Source organism: Schistocerca piceifrons, chromosome 4 (assembly GCF_021461385.2).
Source record: "Schistocerca piceifrons isolate TAMUIC-IGC-003096 chromosome 4, iqSchPice1.1, whole genome shotgun sequence".
NCBI lineage: Eukaryota > Metazoa > Arthropoda > Insecta > Orthoptera > Acrididae > Schistocerca > Schistocerca piceifrons.
In genome coordinates, this window is record NC_060141.1 from 192,878,154 (window position 1) to 192,897,942 (window position 19,789).

A 19,789-nucleotide genomic window follows, 5' to 3' on the forward strand; every position below is an offset into this window, starting at 1 on the left:
AAATTTTCATGAAGTTTTCTCCAGTCAACACCAAGTCAAGTTAAAACAGGCCAGTGCAATGTGCAGCAGTCAGAATGACAAACATGCAGACGGCCAGTACTGCAAATAATATGGTACACTCTGGAAGCTACTGCTTCACCTCTCTTGAATGAAGTCTGAATCATTAACTCAGCAACAAGATATCACTGAGGAGTGATCAGTATGTTATTCTCACAGCACAGCAAGAATCCACAAAAAGTAGTACATGTTTAAGAACACTTATCAGCATGTTGATGTGGTGGAAAAGCACCAACTGAAGCCAAGAAAGCAAAGGTGTGGCAAAGAATGCTGATGAGCCCAGAAAATGAGGACAGATGTGGTCATCCTCATGCAGATTAATGTCATTGTCACAGTCAGACAATAATAAATACTCAGGCTTCCAAGCCCATATTGTATTCAGTTACAGTGAGCCATATATGATCCCAATCTTGTGATGTGCTACCTACCACTCACCAGATAACTTCTACCTTAGGACTGCTACCTACCTGGTCTACCAAACCTGGTTGGTGAGAGCTGCTAAAATCTCATCCATTGATACGAAGTCTTCAGGACTTCTACCTCCAGTTTGCTGATAGTTGAACTGATGGTGTTTGGTGCACTGTCAAACTGTCACTCTGTCGGGGAAGTGTACTAAAACATGTTGCGCCTCAACTCACAGCTATGAGCAGACACTGGCCCTCAAAGGCTATCTTTGGTGGAGAGGTGTGCCGTAATGCTGCACTACCATCCATGTTTTGTGCAGAGCTGCTGGAGCTTACTTGGGCACCCCCTTTGGTGTCCACTAGGGTGTGATAATAATGCAGTCAATGATCTGGTAGCTGACGCCACTGTAGGAGCTGCGCCTCCTGTCCATGCCTGCACAACTTCGCAGTGTTTTGTGAGCTGCTGTGATGGAGACAATGGTCTCAAGAATATGCCAAGGTGTATGAGTCCGTGCATTCTACACAGTGTGCTGTGTGCATAGCCTTCCTCATCTCATCATGCCTGTGGAGAAGACGGTTCAATAGCAAAACTTAACTGAATAAACGCAAGAGGTGCTTCAGGAACTTCCTTATTTAAAAAATAATAATAATAAAAAAAATTTTTAAAAAAATCATGAAACAGAAAGTATTGATGATATCAATTTAATTCTCTCTTCTTTATGTAGAGGTACATTTAAAGTTTTATTTTATTATGTTTTGATAATGATTCTTGAAGACAGCCTCCATTTTGCTCAGTGCACTTGGAGAGTAAAAATTGGAAGTTTCAGTCTATTTTGTCTAGCATGTCTCTGTCGATGTTGGCAATAGTAGCACAAATATTGTTGCACCACTCCATCAAATATTTAAGATAGCACTATAAGAAAAAGCCACAGAGGGCTAAATATGTTGACCGTGCTGGCCACTGAAGATCACCTCTCGAAGAGATATAGTAGTTGGTGTAATGTTCATACACAAAAGTCATTGACGTTCATGTTGTGTGAACAAGGATCCCCCTCATCCATTTCTTCAAGTCTGGAAAGAAAAAAACTTATCAATCATCTGGATATAATTATCTGAAGTGACTGTAATTTCCCTATCATTCACTTTGTGAAAGCATGGGCCTATAAAGCCAATTTCAGCTAATTTGCCCAAGACAGTCAATGTTGTGTGTGCATGGCTGTTCATGAAGTTCTCAGGTGTTTGTGCCACTCCAGTATTGCATGTTTTATTTATTTATGCATCCAGACAAATTTAAATGTGCCTTGTTGCTGAAGAACACAAGGGCATCATGAGGCAGGTTTCTGATCAAAGCTTCGGATCCATCTTTTCATGAAACAAAACTATGTGGCTTAAGCATGTGTATGACTGCCACTTTTTATGGATGGAACCTAAATTCTTCATGAAGAATTTGTCTCAATGTGTGATCGTAAGTTGCAAGAGGAATTCAAAATCGCCAAACTTACTTTCTCATTTTCTGGTGTCCTGGTGGTTCTTGAATTCCTGGTTTCTTTTTCTGCACACCACCAGCATCAATAAATGTGTCTACCCACATAACACTCAGTTTTTGTACACTGGTTTGCAATGACTGAACGGCCCCACACACACACACACACACACACACACACACACACACACACACACACACACACAGCTAATCTGAACCCCAGTAATCTGAACGTTCGTTTCATCCAAACGTGAAAAATGTTAGTCTAAGTATGGAAAACTGTGCAGTAAACTGCTGTACATACACACTATTGTAATTTACACAGTACAGGAAACATGTATTTGAAAAAAATGGCAAGAAAACACTAGGTTTAAACAATGAATAACAATGAAAGAAAAGCTGTCAAACTTACTAAAATACAGTGGAAATTTTATTCCTACTTTTTAGGTGACAAAAACTCAGTCATTGTTTTCTGGCATAATGAAGACAGTCTGTTACATGATGCATAGTTGCTCCATCGTCTCATAAACATAGCGCGAGGTCAAGGGCTTCTGCTGTGTCACTGTGTGGCACCAGTTATCCTTTGTCGCTTTCAGGCTCATTGTCACTTCCATCACAGCAGTCCACTTCTTCCTGGTCTTGAGGCAAGGGAGGATCTGGACAGGTTAAAGAGGGAGAAGGGTGAACAGAGGTGGGAAGTGGCAACAAGTAATAGGGGGAATAGGCAAAGGAGAGCATCAGACAGCTTTGTCATAAATCTTGAAAATAGATTTGACCTGTTGCCTCAGTCAGAATTGGATGAACCTCACATAGCTGAAGCTGTAGAAAGGGCACAAAAAGCTTTCAAGGGCTTGAAAAAGGTAGGGAAATTTTGTAAAGAGAAGGAAAGTTCTGTTGTTAGGTAGTTCCCACGGTAGAGGTGTTGGACAACTACTGCAGGAAAATCTAGGTCCAGAGTACCAGGTCACAAACTTTTTCCAGCCTAGTGCAGATCTCGGTCAGGTAACAGAGGATGTAGGTTCTTTATGCAAGGATTTCACAGAGGAGGATGCCGTTGTTATAGTGGGTGGTCCGGGAAATAGCATTGACAGAGACTCTGAATATTCCATAGAGAGTGACCCGGTGAAGATAGCATCAGCAACGAAGCATACAAGTGTGGCATTTGTGTCTGTGTTGAGACACCATGATTGGCTTCATTTGAACTCTTTTGTAGGGAGGGTGAACTTGGAGTTGGAGTGGCTGCTTAGGACGGATATAGGGTCCCATATTGGTTTGATTCCTGTGGATGCTATCGATAGGTGGGACTACACTAGTCATGGCCTTCACCTCAATAGGAAAGGGAAGGGAAAACTGTCTGGGTTGATTGCAGAAAACTTAAGGGGGGCACTGTCACAAGTGGTAAAATACCAACGGTCACAGGTGTCAGAGGGATACCTTTTTTAGGGTATGGAAGGGGGAAAGAAAATGAGTTTTAAGAGAGATTGGCAGACACACTCAGTTTGAAAAAACAGATGAACAGGAGTCAGATTTTAGCATACAGCCTCCATTTAAACAGTGTTTAACAGAAAGTAATCAGAAACTGCCAGTTCATCTTCGCCAAAGCAGTTATAATCCCAATAGTATGCAGTATCAGTTATCTTTATTACACCAGAACATTCCGGGACTCAGAAATAAAGTTGATGAACTACTCATTTGTATCGATGAAATGAATTCATCTAACCAAATTGACATAATCTGCCTCTCTGAACATCAAGTGACCACTGGTATAGATATGTTAGACATTTCAGGATTTTAGCTAGCTTCCTACTTCTGCAGAGTAGATATGGGTGGAGGAGAAGTTGCCACATTTATTAAAAACTGCCATAAATTCAAGAACATTGACATTAATAAATTCTGTTTAGAGCAGCATCTAGAAGCATGTGCAACAGAAGTAGAGTTCCATAACAGATCCTATATAATAGTAACTATTTACCGAGCACCTGCAGGAAATTATAATCTCTTCGTAAATAATCTAGAAGCTCTTTTGGGTTAATTAACAGGAAGAAACAAAGAAATTTTGATTGCTGGTGACTTTAACACACACTTTCTAATGCAATCTTCCAGTAAACATTTACTGCAGTTAGTAATGTTGTCTTTCAATCTAACTCACACTGTAAGCTTTCCAAATAGGATCACTAAATCCTCAAGTACAGCCATTGATAACATTTTTATAGACAAATCAAAGGAACAAAATCATATCATAAAACCTGTTATAAATGGACTATCAGATCATGACATGCAGCTCCTTGTTTTAGATGTAAATTCTAAGCAGATTATCATGGCTGCTAAATCTGAGTAAAGGAGAGTAGTCAATCAACCAAAAATTGAGTGTTTTAGTAAACTGTTCAAAGATATGAACTGGAAAGATGTTTATAGTGCTCATGACATGAATGAAAAATATAACACATTCATGAACAATGTCAGTACCATGTTTGAAAACTGTTTTCCTCTAAAAGTTACTCAAATTAAACAGAAGTCTATAATAAAACTATGGATTACACAAGGAATAAAGATTTCCTGTAAGACAAAAAGGAAAATGTATCTGTCGACCAAGAGTAGCTACAATGCTGATGATTTAGCTAAATACAAGGAATACTGTAAAATATAAAAAAAAAAGTAATACAGACAACTAAAAAATGCACTACGAGAAGAATGTCAGGGAACAAAATAAAAACAATATGGGATATAGTGAAAGAGGAGACTGGTAGAACCAGAAAGGAACAGGAGCAAATAGCACTATGGGTAGATGACACATTAGTAACCAATGGGCATAGTGTGGCAAATCTATTTAACAAGTACTTTATATCCGTTACTGATAGAATGGGATTCTCAGGATCAGTAAATAATGCCCTTGAATATCTGAAACTAGCCTTTACAAATAGCTTCAGGTACATGAATATGTCACTCACTTCACCAAAAGAAATAACTTCCATAATAAAATCTTTAAAAACAAAGCATTCTAGTGGTTACGATGAAATATCAACAAAGTTAATTAAGGCATGTTCTTGTGAGTTTAGTACAATTCTGAGTTACTTGTGTAACCAGTCAATTATAACTAGGACATTTCCTGACTGGTTAAATATGCAGATGTTAAGCCTCTATTCAAGAAAGGGGATCAAACTACAGACCGATTTCACTTTTGCCAGCATTCTCAAAATTTTTAGAAAAAGTAATGTACCGCCAGCTTCTCAACCATCTGACCACAAATAACATATTATCAAGAACACAGTTTGGATTTCTGAAGGGTTCTGATATCGAGAAGGCTATTTACACCTACTGTGAAACTGTACTTAATTCATTAAATAACAAGTTACAAGCAGCAGGTATTTTCTGTGATTTGTCAAAGGCATTCGATTGTGTGAACCACAACATCCTTTTAAATAAATTAGAATTCTATGGTGTCACGTGCAGTGCTGCAAAATGGTTCAAGTCATCCTCGCTAACAGGAAACAAAGGGTGTCAGTGCAAGGGACTATGGAATTAAGTCATCAGTCGTCTTCTGAATGTGAAGAAATCACATGTGGTGTCCCACAAGGATCCATCTTAGGTCCTTTGCTTTTTCTTGTGTACATTAATGATCTCTCATCAGTTACACTGCCAGAAGCAGAGTTCATTTTGTTTGCAGATGACACCAGTATTGTAATAAATAGTATGTTGAGTGCAGTTCTAGAAAGATCTGCTAATGATATTTTCATGAATATTAATAAATGGTTTAAAGCCAACTCACTGACATTAAACTTTGAAAAATTCAGAACCTGTAAGAGGTTTCCACCCGGCATATGCATAAAGTATGAAGAAGAGCAGATAGAAGAGGTGGACAGTCTTAAATTCCTGGTATTACAACTTGATAATACATTCAGTTGGGAGGAGCACACCACAGAACTGCAGAAATGCCTTAACAAATCTGTATTTGCAATTCGAATGTTAGCAGACATAGATGACGTAAAAATGAAATAAAAATGAAAAAGCTGGCATACTTTACCCATAATGTCATATGGTATAATATTTTGGGGTAACTCTTCAAGTCAAACAGAAGTTTTCAGAGTCCAAAACATGTAATATGTATTATTTGTGGAGTAAATTCACAGACGTCATGTAGAAATCGCTTCAAAGAACTGGGTATACTAACTACTGCCTCTCAGTATATTTATTCCTTAATGAAATTTGGTCTAAATAACATATCTCTTTTTCCAACAAACAGCTCAGTTCATACATACAATGCTAGGAACAAAAATGATCTGCACAAGGACTTAAAAGCACTTACTTTAGTTCAAAAAGAGGTCCACTACTCAGGAACACTCGTCTTCAATAATTTGCCAGCAAACACAAAAAATTTAGTTACAAATAAAGATCGGTTTAAAAGGAGCCTGAAAGACTTACTAGTGGCCAACTCCTTCTACTCCATTGACGAATTTGTTAATAGAAACAAATGATGTATTGTATATATTCATACTATTGGTATTGTTGTAAAAAAAAAAAAAAAAAAATATGTTATGTTCCACATCCACGAGGGAGGCCAGTCTCATCAGCATGTTAAATTTGTTGGGGAGAATGCTTTCCCTCTCTCATCATTTTTCCAAACTCACCCAAGTATTCCTTTGCTGCATCACAGTCAGAAGGAAGAGCCTCTCCAGTAATTGTTAGCTGATGGATTCCATGATGTTTTTTGAATCTGTCCAACTAACTCATACTCACACTAAAAAACTCATCACCATCCATTAACTTGTTCAGGTGGACAGCCTTCTCCTGAACCAGTGCTCCACTCAAATGAGTTCCCCTTTCTCTTTCCTGCATAAACCAAAGGAAAAGAGCTTCATCCACTTTATCAAACTGAGCCTTTTTTAAAGTCTGCTGAATTTCGAGTGTTTTTCCCTAAGGCATTGCTCAGGACTGTTCAAGCTTCAGTCGGTTCTTCTTCCTATTACAAATGGTTGCTTTACCAGCACCCAGCTCCGTTGCCAGTTTAGATACATTCTCACCATTGTCTGTCCGCTTCAAAGCATTCAGTTTTTCTTTGAGAGTTAACGCTGTATGTTTCTGTTTACTCGTGACAAAAATACATACACCTGAACTAATACAGTACAACTTTTACACGTGCCAGTGATTGATAACTAACATAACCAAGTGTTTTACGAGCCAGCTGGCAGTACACTGACCTCAGACACTACAATGCATAACAACAAGGGCAGAGAGTGAGAGTGAGCCATTGTTCCCACGATTGTTTCCATTTGTTACCATGGTGTATGTACTTACCTGCTTGGTGTACTTCATTCTAGAAACTTGTCACCATAATTCCAGCTAATCTGAACAAATCAGTAATTCGAACAAGGTCTGGTCACAATTATTTCGAATTAATGAGACTCTACTGTGTGTCTATAATTTTTTTGCTCTTCAATTTCGTTTAACCCCACACAACACTGAGTAATTGCCATTGTGTTGCATGCTTTTCAACTTTTCAAATAAGGAAGTTCTTGTGCTGCACCCATTAGGCCTTCAGATGTCTAGCTAATGCTATTTCATTAGCATAAAGAGCATCAACTGGACTTCACCACCATACCCCATGCTTCCCTATCCTGCAACCATAAAGGTCTCTGCCCAGGACCTTACTGTACGTAAATGTAAGTAAAACTTAATCAGAATTGTTTTTCAGTCATGTTTCAACTTGTGGATCATAATGAAAATGATTTTGCAGAACTGTAAGAAGACATTTGTCTAAATGTATGAAGTAGAAAATGATAATGAGAATTAAACGCCTATTGTTTCATTCAAAAATGCAATGAGTCTTGCCCTACCTGTTAGACAATGAAGTCAATCTACAGCTGTCTTCAGGTTAGTATAATTATTAAATTACTATATGTTTTTTGAACATTTGGCTTGCCTACTGAAAATATTATGTTCTGCAGTTGTGTTAGACTTACTAGAAAGGCAGTGGTATCATGTAACACCTATGCAACTTATAAACATTCATCTACATCTGCATCTAAGTGATTATTCTGCTATTCACAAAAAAGTGCCTGGGAGAGGGTTCAATGAACCACCTTCAAGCTGTTTCAATCTTGAATGGCATGTGGGAAAAATGAGCACTTAAATTTTTCTGTGCGAGCCCTGATTTATTTTATAGTGATAATCATTTCTCCCTATGTAGGTGAGTGCCAACACAATGTTTTTTGCAATTGGAGGACAAAACTGGTGATTGAAATTTCATGGGAAGATCCCGTCCGATTCACGTATCATGTCCATGGCACTATCTCCACTATTTCACGATAGTATGAAATGAGCTGTCCTTTTCTGATGTCATCCATCAGTCCCACCTGATGCGGATCCCACACCACACATTCAGAATAGGGTGGACAAGCATGGTGTAAGCAGGCTCTTTAGTAGACCTGTTGCACCTTCTGAGTGTTCTGCCAAATGAATCGTAGTCTTTGGTTTGCTCTACCCACGACATTATCTATGTGATCGTTCCAATTTAGGTTATTTGTAATTGTAATCCCTAAGTATTTTGTTGAATTTACAACCTTAAGATTTGTGTGACTTATTGCATGATCAAAATTTAGTGGTTTTCTTTTAGTACTCATGTGAATAACTTCACACTTTTCTTTAGTCAGGGTCAATTGCCACTTTTTGCACCACACAGGTATCTTATCTAAATCATTCTGCAATTTGTTTTGGTCATCTGATGACTTTACAAGATGGTAAATGAAGCATCATCTGCAAACAATCTAATAGGACTACTCAGATTGTCTCCTATGTTGTTAATACGGATCAGGAACAATAGAGGGCCTATAACACTTCCTTGGGGAATGCCGGATATTACTTCTGTTTTACTTGATGACTTTCTGTCTGTTACTATGAACTGTGACCTTTCTGACAGGAAAGTTTGAATCCAATTGCACAACTGAGATGATTTTCCATAGGCACACAGTTTTGTTAGAAGACATTGACTGTAGATATTGTACCACAGACACTAAATCCACCCAAAGATGTCAACAACCATGCATGAGCAGTGCTTGTTAGATGGAGAGGGTCCGACAGCCGATTAGTTCCAGGCATTCCACCAGGAAGGACCTAAAAGGCTCATGTTGTCTGCAGTTCAACCATGCCTAGACGGTCAATACCGCAGTTTGATCATGTCCACATTGTTATTTTGTGCCAGGACGGGCTCTCAACAAGTGAAACATCCAGCCACCTAGGAGTGAACCAAGGCGATGTTGTTCGCACATGGAAGAGATACAGAGAGCCAGGAATTGCTGATGAAATGCCTCGCTCAGGTCGCCCAAGGGCTACTACTGCAATGAATGACTGCTACCTACGTATTATGGCTCGGAGGAACCCTGACAGCAATGCCACCATGTTGAATAATGCTTTTTGTGCAGCCACAGGACGTCGTGCTACGACTCAAACTGTGAGCAATAGGCCGCATGAAGCACAACTTCACTCCCAACGTTCATGGCAAGGTCCATCTTTGCAAACACGACACCATGCAGCATGGTATAAATGGGCCCACCACCATGCCGAATAGACTGCTCAGGTTTGGCATCATGATCTCTTCATTGATGAGTGTCACATATGCCTTCAACCAGACAATTGTCGGAGACGTGTTTGGAGGCAACTCAGTCAGGCTGAATGCTTTAGACACACTGTCCAGCGAGTGCGGCAAGGTGGAGGTTCCCTGCTGTTTTGGGGTGGCATTATACGGGGCTGATGTTCGCTGCTGGTGGCCATGAAAGACGCTATAATGGCTGTACGATACATGAATGCCATCCTCCGACTGACAGTGCAACCGTATCGGCAAGATAGTGGCGAGGCATTCATCTTCATCGTGAACATCTTGTGAATGACTTCCTTCAGAATAACAACAATTTGACTAGAGTGGCCAGCATGTTCTCCAGACATGAACCCTATCGAACATGCCTGTAATAGATCGAAAAGGGCTGTTTATGGACGATGTGACCTACCAACCACTCTGAGGGATCTACGATGAATCGCTGTTGAGGAGTGCAACAATCTAGACCAAAAGTGCCTTGATGAACTTGTGGATAGTACGCCACGATGGATATAGGCATGCATTAATACACAAAGATGTGCTACTGGGTATTAGAGGTACTGGTGTGCAGAGCAATCTGGACCACCACCTCTGAAGGTCTCGCTGTATGGTGGTACAACATGCAATGTGTGGTTTTCTTGAGTAATAAAAAGGGTGGAAATGATGTTTATGTTGATCTCTATACCAATTTTCTGAACAGGTTCCAGAACTCTTGGAACTGAGGTGATGCAAAACTTTTTTTGATGAGTGTACTTCATCATTATAATTATAATTCTATGCAAAGTTTATGGGTAAAATATATGTAGGAAATAGGGAAGACTAATGACTGAGAATATAGATACCTAATACAAAACAGAGGAATCACTTCAGGAGGTAAATTCTTTCAATCGTAAGTACAGACAGACTTAATGCCACACTGTAACCAATGTAATCATTGGAGAATAGTGTAAACATCAAAGATATGACACATAGAAAAAATTGATGGAATTCAATCCCAGTGAAAAAAAGTAATACTAAAAGTCTAACAGAAAGAAGGAGGTTCTGCTGCTAGGCAGTTCGGACAGTAGAGGTGTGGGCCAGCAGTTGTAGGAAGTGTTGGGGAGCGAGTACCAGGTCACCAGCATCGTGAAGCCAAGTGCAGGGTTGCCTCAAATGACTGACAGCATAGGAGAGTTATGAATGAATTTTACAAAGGAGGATCAGGTAGTGATAGTGGGTGGAGCAGGGAACAATCTTGATAGGGACGGGGAATGTGATGTAGGTGGTGACCTGGTAAAGATAGCTACTCAAACTGGTGCCACTAACGTGGATTTCGTGCAACTGTTTCAGCATCATGATCAGCCTCATCTTAATACAGCTGTTAGGCATTTAATATGGGGCTGGAGAGGGCACTGAAGGCAGAGGGCATGAATCACAATTCAGTGGTGCCAGTTGATTCTGTCAGTAGATAGTGGTTCACTAGGCATGCCTGCACCTCAATAGGTTTGGGAAGGGGAGGCCAGCAAAGCTTGTACATGACAGTGCAGTGGGTGGTGGTGGGATCACTCATGGAAAAATTCCTGTAGTAGTTGGTGTTAGAGCTGCACCATTTTTAGATTGAAGTCAGCTGGTAGGTATACCTGCTTAAAGGAAGTCCCTCTAACTAAGGGCTCACCTTCAAAGGATGTCATATTTCCAAGCAGAGAAGGAATTATGATATTTCATCAAAATATAAGAAGTATTAGAGATAAAGTTAATGAACTGCTTATAGATGTTGACTCTGAAATTTTTGGTGTCTCGGAGCACCACTTAACTTATTTGACAATTCAGAGGCTTCCTTTACCAGGATACAGATTAGCTGGCTGTTTTTCAAGGAGTTCCTTGCAGGGTGGGGGAGTGGCCATGTACATAAAAAACAGTATTCCATTAGAGTCCATAGACATATCACGGCACTGCACTGAACAGATATTTGAATGTTTAATTTAGTGAAACTAAACTTCTAACTGTTGCTTGTAGGTCCCCTAACTCTGACTTCAGAGCATTTCTGCTCAAGCTAGAGAGTGTTCTTGATTGACTTCAAGGAAAGTACCAGAAATTAGTTATATGTGGTGACTTCAGTATAAATTTTGTATATGATGGTGCAAGAAAAAGGATGTTGGTAGATCTCCTAAATTCATATGATCTGATGCAGAACTAGGGTGCAAGGGCACAACAGCAGAGGCATTAACAATATTTTTATTCATTCTTCATTACTAGATGGGAATTCTGTAAGTAAAAAGGTTTATGGCCTTTCAGCCCATGATGCACAAATCTTAACACTAAAAGGCTTTAGTACTCAAACAAATGTCACATTTAATTACAAACTACATAGGAAAGTTAATCCAACAGCAATAGAGAGTTTAACAGCAATAGATTTTTTTAAACCTTGTCAAGGAACAAGAGTGGCAGGATGTTTATAGTGCCGATATCATAGATGACAAGCATAATGCTTTCCTTAACATATTTCTCATGCTCTTTGAGAGATGCTTTCCATTACAACGTTCTAAACGGGGTACTAGCAGTGAAAGGTAGCCTTGGTGGCTGACTAGTGGGATAAGGATATCATGTAGAACGGAGTGGGAATTATATCAAAATTTTAGAAGTTGTCACAATCAATCTACAGAACCCATTACAAACAGTACTGTAAGGTGCTTAAAAATGTTATTAGGAAGGCAAAGAGTATGTAGTATACAAAGAGAATAGCTAATTCACAGGATAAAATTAAAACCATATGGTCAGTTGTGAAGGAAATGTCTGGTCAGCAGCAAAAGGTTGGCAATGTAAAGTCAGTTTGTAGTAAAAATATTTCTGTTACCAATAAATCAGACAGATGTACAATATTTAACAATCATTTCCTGAGCATTGCTGGTGAAATAAATAAAAATTTAGTTTCTACTGGGAATCATATAACTCTCTTGGCAAATGCCTTTCCGAGATTGATGTCTGAAATACTCCTCTGTGATACAGACAAGGGGGAGATTGAGTCAATAATTAAATCACTGAAGACTACACTAAGGACTCTCATGGATATGATGGAGTGCCTAGCAGCATATTAAAGTACTGTGCTGCACATGTTAGCCCTGTATTTAGCCATATTTGTAATTTTTCCTTAAGGAATGGTAAGTTTCCTGAATGATTAAAGTACTCAGTAGTAAAGCTGCTTTATAAAAAGGTAGAAAGGGATAATATAGAAAATTTTAGACCTAATTCTATGCCATCAGTGTTTGCTAAAGTTATTGAAACAGCTGTGTATGTAAGGATAATTGATCATTTTATATCACACAATTTGCTATCAAATGTACAGTTCAGCTTTAGAAATCGTTTAACAACTGAAAATGCTATATTCTCTTTTCTGTGTGAATTACTGGATGGGTTAACAAAAGGTTTTGAACACTAAGCTTATTTTTTGATTTAACTAAGGTGTTTGATTGTGTTGATCACAAAGTATTGCTCCAGAATTGGACCATTACAGAATACAGGGAGTAGCTCACAATTGGTTCACCTCTTACTTCAGCAACAGACAGCAAAAGGTCATTATTCACAGTGTTGAGAATGGCTGTGATGTGGGGTCTGAGTGGGATGCGGTCAAGTGGGGGGTGCCTGCTGAGGGATCAGTGTTGGGGCCACTCCTGATCCTTATTTATACAAATGCTATGCCCTCTAGTATTATGGGTAACTCTAAAATATTTCTGTTTGCTGATGACACTAGCTTGGTAGTAAAGGATGTTGAGTGCAACTTTGGCTCCCTTTCAAGTAGTGTAGTTCATGGCTTATAGAAAATAGAGTAATGCTAAATCACAGTAAGATTTTTTACAGTTTCTAACACACAATTCAACAAAACCTGACATTTTAAATTCACAGGATGGACATATCATCAGTGGAACTGAACAGTTTAAATTTCTAGGTGTTCAGATAGATAATAAACTGTTGTGGAAAGCCCACATTCAGGGTCTTGTTCAAAGACTTATTGCTGCTAATTTTACTATTCAAATGGTATCTAAAGCGAGTTATGTTTAGACACGAAAATTAGTCTACTTTGCTTATTTTCATTCAGTTCTGTCGTATGGTATTATATTTTGGAGTAACTCTCCCCATTCTAAAAGGTTGTTTTTGGCCCAGAAACGGGTGGTTTGGGCAATAAGTGGTGTAAGTTCATGAACCTCTTGTCAACCCCTGTTCACGAGTTTGAGTATTTTCACATTGGCCTCTCAATATTCCTTACTGCCATTTCTTGTTAACAATATTAGCTTATTCCCAAGAATAAGCAACTTTCACTCAGTTAATACTCGGCAGAAATCAAACCAGCAAATGGACCAGACTACCTTAACTCTTGTGCAGAAAGGTGCGCAGAATACTGTTGCATCCATTTTCAATAAGCTACCACTAGAATTCAAAAATCTTAGCAGCAATCCATGCACTTTAAAATCGATTCTGAAGAATTTCCTCATGGGTCACTCCTTCTATTCTGTCAAGGAGTTCCTTGGAAAATTAAATTTATTCTTGTTGTATTGTTGATGGCGTTAACTTAAACTTGTGGCTTGACCTTTTTCAGATTCATAAACATTTTATTTTATCTGTTATTAATTTTATTTTGTAATTACATGTACTGACACATTCCATGACCTTTGAGATTTGCTCCTAAATTTGGTCCTACGGAACTTGACTCTCAAATAAAAATAAAAAATTACTTTAAGAAACTGCCCGGGAAAGGAAAAAATAAGAAGGTGAAAACAAATTATAGCAGATTTTAGTACCAAAAAGTCATGTAGATATTCTGCAAAGAGTTGATAAAATCCTACAATAATAATTGGAATACATTCAGAAGCAGATGAATAATGAAACAGGGGTCGACAGAAGCGTCCGATCCCACGCGTCAGCTTTGACCCATGACGTAAGGGTGTTGTCGTGTGTGACGTCATGACGGCGCGGAGTTTGGTTTGAGTGTGGCTGTCTCCAGTTCTGTTTTATTTTACTTACTTTACTGATCTGTTCGTTCTATCTCGTGAGATTTTTTTTTTTAAATTTAAAAACACTTATTACTTATTTTAATTATCTGTTTCCTCCAATTTCTGTTTTAGTTTATTAAATTTATCTTTCTGATCTGTTCGTTCTATCCCGTGAGATTTTTTTTTTAAAAGACAAAAAAACACTAATCAGCTACTGAAGCATCTTTATCTTCTATGGGTTGCAGGGGTTACGACCCCTGGAGAGGTGGGTGGGTATTCATGCATGGCTGTCTTCACTTACACGTTGTAGCTACGCAAGGCGTCTAAATTTGTTTATATTTCGTTTGCCCCCCACCCAAAACACCCCATTTCCCGCGCTTGTCCCGTTAGTGTCATTAGGCTTCTTGTGGAAAGTGTGTGTGTGTGTTTTTGTTTCCGCCATATTTGTGACGTCATGGGTCAAAGCAGACGGGCGGGATCGGACGCTTCCGTATTTCCTGAAACAGATAGACATTTAGAAGGATATTAAGTCAAGAAGAAAGGTGTGATGACGTCAAGCTCAGAGGAGGGCTCCCTGACCCATGGGCATCTGCAGACATTCATCCAAGAGGAAGAGGGGTTGGGAGTTGAGAGGAAAAACTCTAAAATACACATTTTTAATATAAATGAGTTGGTCAGTTTTGAGAGGTATCATGGCACAAAAACAAATTTTTGTAGGTGACTCAGAAAAGTCTATAATTGAGGTTTACTGGAATAGTGGGAACTCATTCAAGTGCAGCCCTTGTCTCCCTCACTTGTGGACACCTATTCACTCAATTATTTCAACTTTTCAGTAATGTCAAGTCTTTGAGCTATCATAGTGAGTTACTGTACTTCTTTAAAATCACAAACTATGGCAGCCGGAGTAGGAGAGTTCATTTCCATTCTCAAATGCTATAACGCACAACAATTACACTCCTGTGTGTAATTTCAATGCTTATCCAGATTTCTGGTGGGAGTTGGGCAGTTTTCATCTTAGAGTGCAAGAAGTCAGCAGTAGAGTGAGACTTGAGTAGGCACTACGGGTTTCCCTCCTGTGACTAGGGCCACTGGTATATGTGTTTTGGTGTAAGTTTTAAAACTCATGTGTTTTCTTACACTGAACTCATATCAAAAAAGATTGGCTGCAGAATTTACTTTTCTACCTCTTCTAGTACAAGAAACAGTTGTCACTTTTCTTAAAATCTATACCACCAATGTGGCCCTTCACTCACTGCTTTTTTACAGATGATTCCAAAAAGAAAACAAGATACAAGTACTGATAATAAACTACTGCACGATTACTTTATATTGCCGAACACAATGAGACTAGCTTAGGAGCTAACAACACTACCGGTATGTAAAAAGATACGTTAAAAAATGTAATGTATAAGACAAATAGCTCATTTCGGCAGGTAAAGTGGACAGTTTTTGACACGTCTGACCATTACGCTTAGTGCTTTAAACAGACTGCAAATACCAGCAACCCACCGGTAATTTGTTTCACTGTTCTATCCGACTAGTACTTTCCGTCTGTAATAATGATGATAGTTACAGTCGCTTTCAGGTACAGTATATAACATATCCATGATACTAGTAAACTAACCTATATTGTGACTAATCATTGAATTACAGGTTGAAGCTTCGTGTGCTACGCGACGGCGCAGTGAACGAGAATCATGTCTACCGTTGCCATGGCAGTGCGATTGTAAACAAGTGGGTGTCTCTCACTTTAAGTACGTGAATGCATCTAATCGGCAGAATACACATTTATTTTGCACGACGTTGTGTATCCAACAGGTAACTGCCTTTTGAACACTACCTAGGAAGTAAGGTGACTCGAACTAATTAGGCATTTTAAAATAAAAAACTTGGATCCAGTTTGTGTTTGTAGGGATGGCCACCATTCTATATTGGTGTTTCATCAAATGTCAAGTTCCCGTGATGTATTGTGTGAAGTACAAGTCCACAATTCTCACAATAATTGTATTGACAGAAATTTTACATTTCCTATTTCGATTTATTGACACGATATGTCGTAGTCGTCGTAATTGGGATAATGTACTGCAACTGTTTGCTAGCTACGGCGTTCTGGTCCCAACTTCTTATAGGGTTCCACAAACCATGCTTACTTATTTCGTGTTCCATTACTCCAAGTTGTGAACCGATCACAGGATAAAGAACGAGGCATTATTTAGAAATTCTACGTACCCCTTGATGAACACTGGCGTTGGCAAACAGTTGCAGCACTCTAGCCCAATGACAACGACTACGACATCACGTGTCAACAAATCGAATAAGGAAATTTAAAAATTTGTAAACTTCGTTACTGATGCAATGTTTTCTGTTTTATGCGATGAAAAAAGTCATTTTGAATTTTGGTTACCTGAGATGTAAAATTATAAACAATTCTTTAACAAATAATGTTATTACTTGAAATCAGAGTATTTTGTTTGTGGTTACACCAGTACGACTTTGCAAAGTAGACTGTTCCCTGTACGCTTTAGAACTTGTTCTGAAAATAAATACTATCAGCTATTTGATGCGTATAACAATTATCAGCTTCTGTTGAAATCCTTCCCAACCCGAGAACTTAACTTTTCTGATGACGTAGTAGGAATGTGTAGTTCATAAACGAACTAGTTAAAATGAAGAATTGCGGTAAAGGAACTGTTCGAACCGATTCTTCTTTTAGTGAACTATTGTTCTTCTCACCCCCCTACGTGTTGGAAGTTTGATCGCGTATGAACGAATTTCCCTCACTTGATACTGAATACACCCCACACCCTGGACCTAAGCGTCCGTCGTTCTCAACTCCCAATGGTGAACTGCGTCTGATCGGAAGACCGAAACCGCGGAAGACCGAAACCGTTCCTCTAATTCACTTGGTTCGTTCATTCTACAGTATCTGTATCCAAATGTTTCTTTCCCATCTTAAGAATTAATTTTTGCTAACTGTTAAACAGGACCGAGTTTTTTCTTTTTCCAGACTTTATCTGATAATAAAGAGAAATAGTAAGCAGACAGCAACATGAGAATACTTCAATCTTTAGTGCTTCGCACTGCCCAGGTTACCAAACAAAGACTGGGACACTGGGTTAAAACTGTAAGCTCTCAGCACATTCTGACAAAAAGACTACATAAAAAAATCGTTGAAATATGCACACTGGTTTTTTGCTAAAGGACATTCAATTTTTGTGGGCAATAAAATTTTGCTTCCTAATTTATTAATGTTTTCTAAGTGCTCTGTTTTTTGGTACTTCAACATTAAAATGAATTATGTAGTTCATTTGAACCAGTTCATCGAAGTTTTTCAATAAGAAGAGCTATCTCGAAAGGAATAGTTCCGTAAAAAGAACCACTTTGCCCATTTCTAGAATTTGGCTAAGTTATTTCGATAACTGAAGTTGGTGGCGCAGGCTAGACTTTTATTTGATTGTTGTAACGCGTTGTTACGTCATTTAAGTCTGGGGTCCAACAAAGAGAACGTCACAATTGACTTGGTGCGCTCAGTGTTGTTCATTTTTACTGTGATTTTAGACATTTTACTCCGTATCAGGCCTCAGCTGACCGATAACCTGCCCCATCTGCGAGAAGTTTTGTGCCTTTTCGCAAGCCAGTAAGAGATCATTTGTGAAAACCACAACGTGATCATAAATCTTTTTTTTAATTACATCACATTCCTTTGTAACTGTTCATGCATTTATTCGGCTATTACCATTTCGGTATTTTTGTAGTTTGGAACCATATCATTGAAATAACTTAAAAATAGCGTACTCGAAGGCCAGTGTTTCTCCTGTTGGTAATAGTATAGTCGTTGCTTGTCATTAATAACATAAATAGATTTTTTATTGACATGTCGGTATGAGCGAACATCCAAAACGTTTCCATCGAATTTAACAAGTACCTTACGGTACAGCATTATTCATGTTCACTACCAGAACCCTGTATGAAAGATAACTCCACAGGGTAACATGTGTTAGATTGTGATAACACTGCCCAGTAGTCATGTGGATTTTCTCCTTCAATTGGAGCACTGTTTTCGTAACATTGTGTAAATTGATGGTGGAGGGAGTAGGAAGGAAAAGAAGGGGAAGAAACTATTGATGTCAGCTGCATTTGGACTATATGTGGAATCATTGGTGATGAGAGAAAGTGTGTGCCGGACAGGTATTTGAACCTGGGGTCTCCTGTGTACTAGGCAGTTGGGTTAAGCCCTGTGCAATCTGGACACAGTGCATATTGCAAATGTACGGACTATCTCAGTACACTCACAAGGGAACCCACATTCCCACCTAGCACCACCTGCCCTATCCACAACCCCACTCATGTCCTGCATACTTATTAATTTTGTATTCCCACTGGAGGTCAAACAGTATTGTGCATCCGCACTAAAGGTTGTGGATTCATTGCCCATTGATGTGAATTGGTTATATGAATGCATGTTGTCTGCCCGAAAGTACAGACATCTTGCATTCATATAATTGATTTGCCTCGAAGAATCCACAACCTTCAGTGCAGATGCACAATATTGTTCAACCTCCTGCAGAAATTTAGAATTAATGAGCTTGGAGGACATAGACGGAACTGCGGATAAATGGCGCTAGGTGGGAATGTGGGTCGTCTGGGAAATGTACCGAGATAGTCTGTGTATGTGAATTACACACAGTGTCCGGCTGTTTCAGTGGTTAATGCAACTGCCTAGTAAGCAGGAGATCCTGGGTTTGAATCCTGCTGCAGAACATATTTTCACTCATCGCTGCTGATTCCTCATAAAGTCCTGATGCAGCTGACATCAGTAGTTCCTTCCCTTTCTTTTCCTTTCTCCGTGCTCCACCTTCAATTTACATAAAATGTATCTCAGGTGCAGGTTCCACATGGTGTCTGTTCTTTCAGACATGTCCAGAAGAACAGACATGATACATTCATATAATAAATCTCAATCGATTAACATTGTAGCAAAACTTAATGGAATTCAGATGAAAACTTGCCAGAATTCAGATTTCTCTGCTAAGATATGCAACATCTACTGCCACAGCTGTGTAATTTAAATAAGTTTTTATCTGTAGATGTACAGTACTGGTGGGTCAATCCAAATGAAGTGGTCCAATAAAAATTAAGTTGGTTGCTTGACGATTTTTAAATATTTTCATTATCTTATATGTGATTACACTATAATTGAGAACTTCAAAATAGTTTTTAGCGAAAATATGAATATCTCTGCACTGGGGTGAATTACAACATTGCAACTGACATGATTGTTGTTAGAAAAGTGTCC

General features: G+C 38.8%; 1 protein-coding gene and 1 long non-coding RNA gene across 2 annotated transcripts in view; one reads left to right on the plus strand and one right to left on the minus strand.

Moving 5' to 3' along the window:
- Positions 1–1,147: 1,147 nt before the first annotated feature.
- On the minus strand, positions 1,148–16,773 carry LOC124795437. Its single transcript, XR_007016692.1, has 2 exons — positions 16,723–16,773; positions 1,148–1,532 (listed from the first exon to the last, which is right to left on the minus strand). It is a non-coding gene; the product is annotated as an uncharacterized LOC124795437 (long non-coding RNA).
- Positions 16,215–19,789, plus strand: part of LOC124795436 (dynein regulatory complex subunit 4) — a 136,288-nt gene continuing 132,713 nt past the window's right edge. Inside the window, exon 1 of the mRNA XM_047259462.1 lies at positions 16,215–16,311. The gene's annotated coding sequence lies outside the window, so the exon portion shown is untranslated. The remainder of the gene's footprint in view (positions 16,312–19,789) is intronic.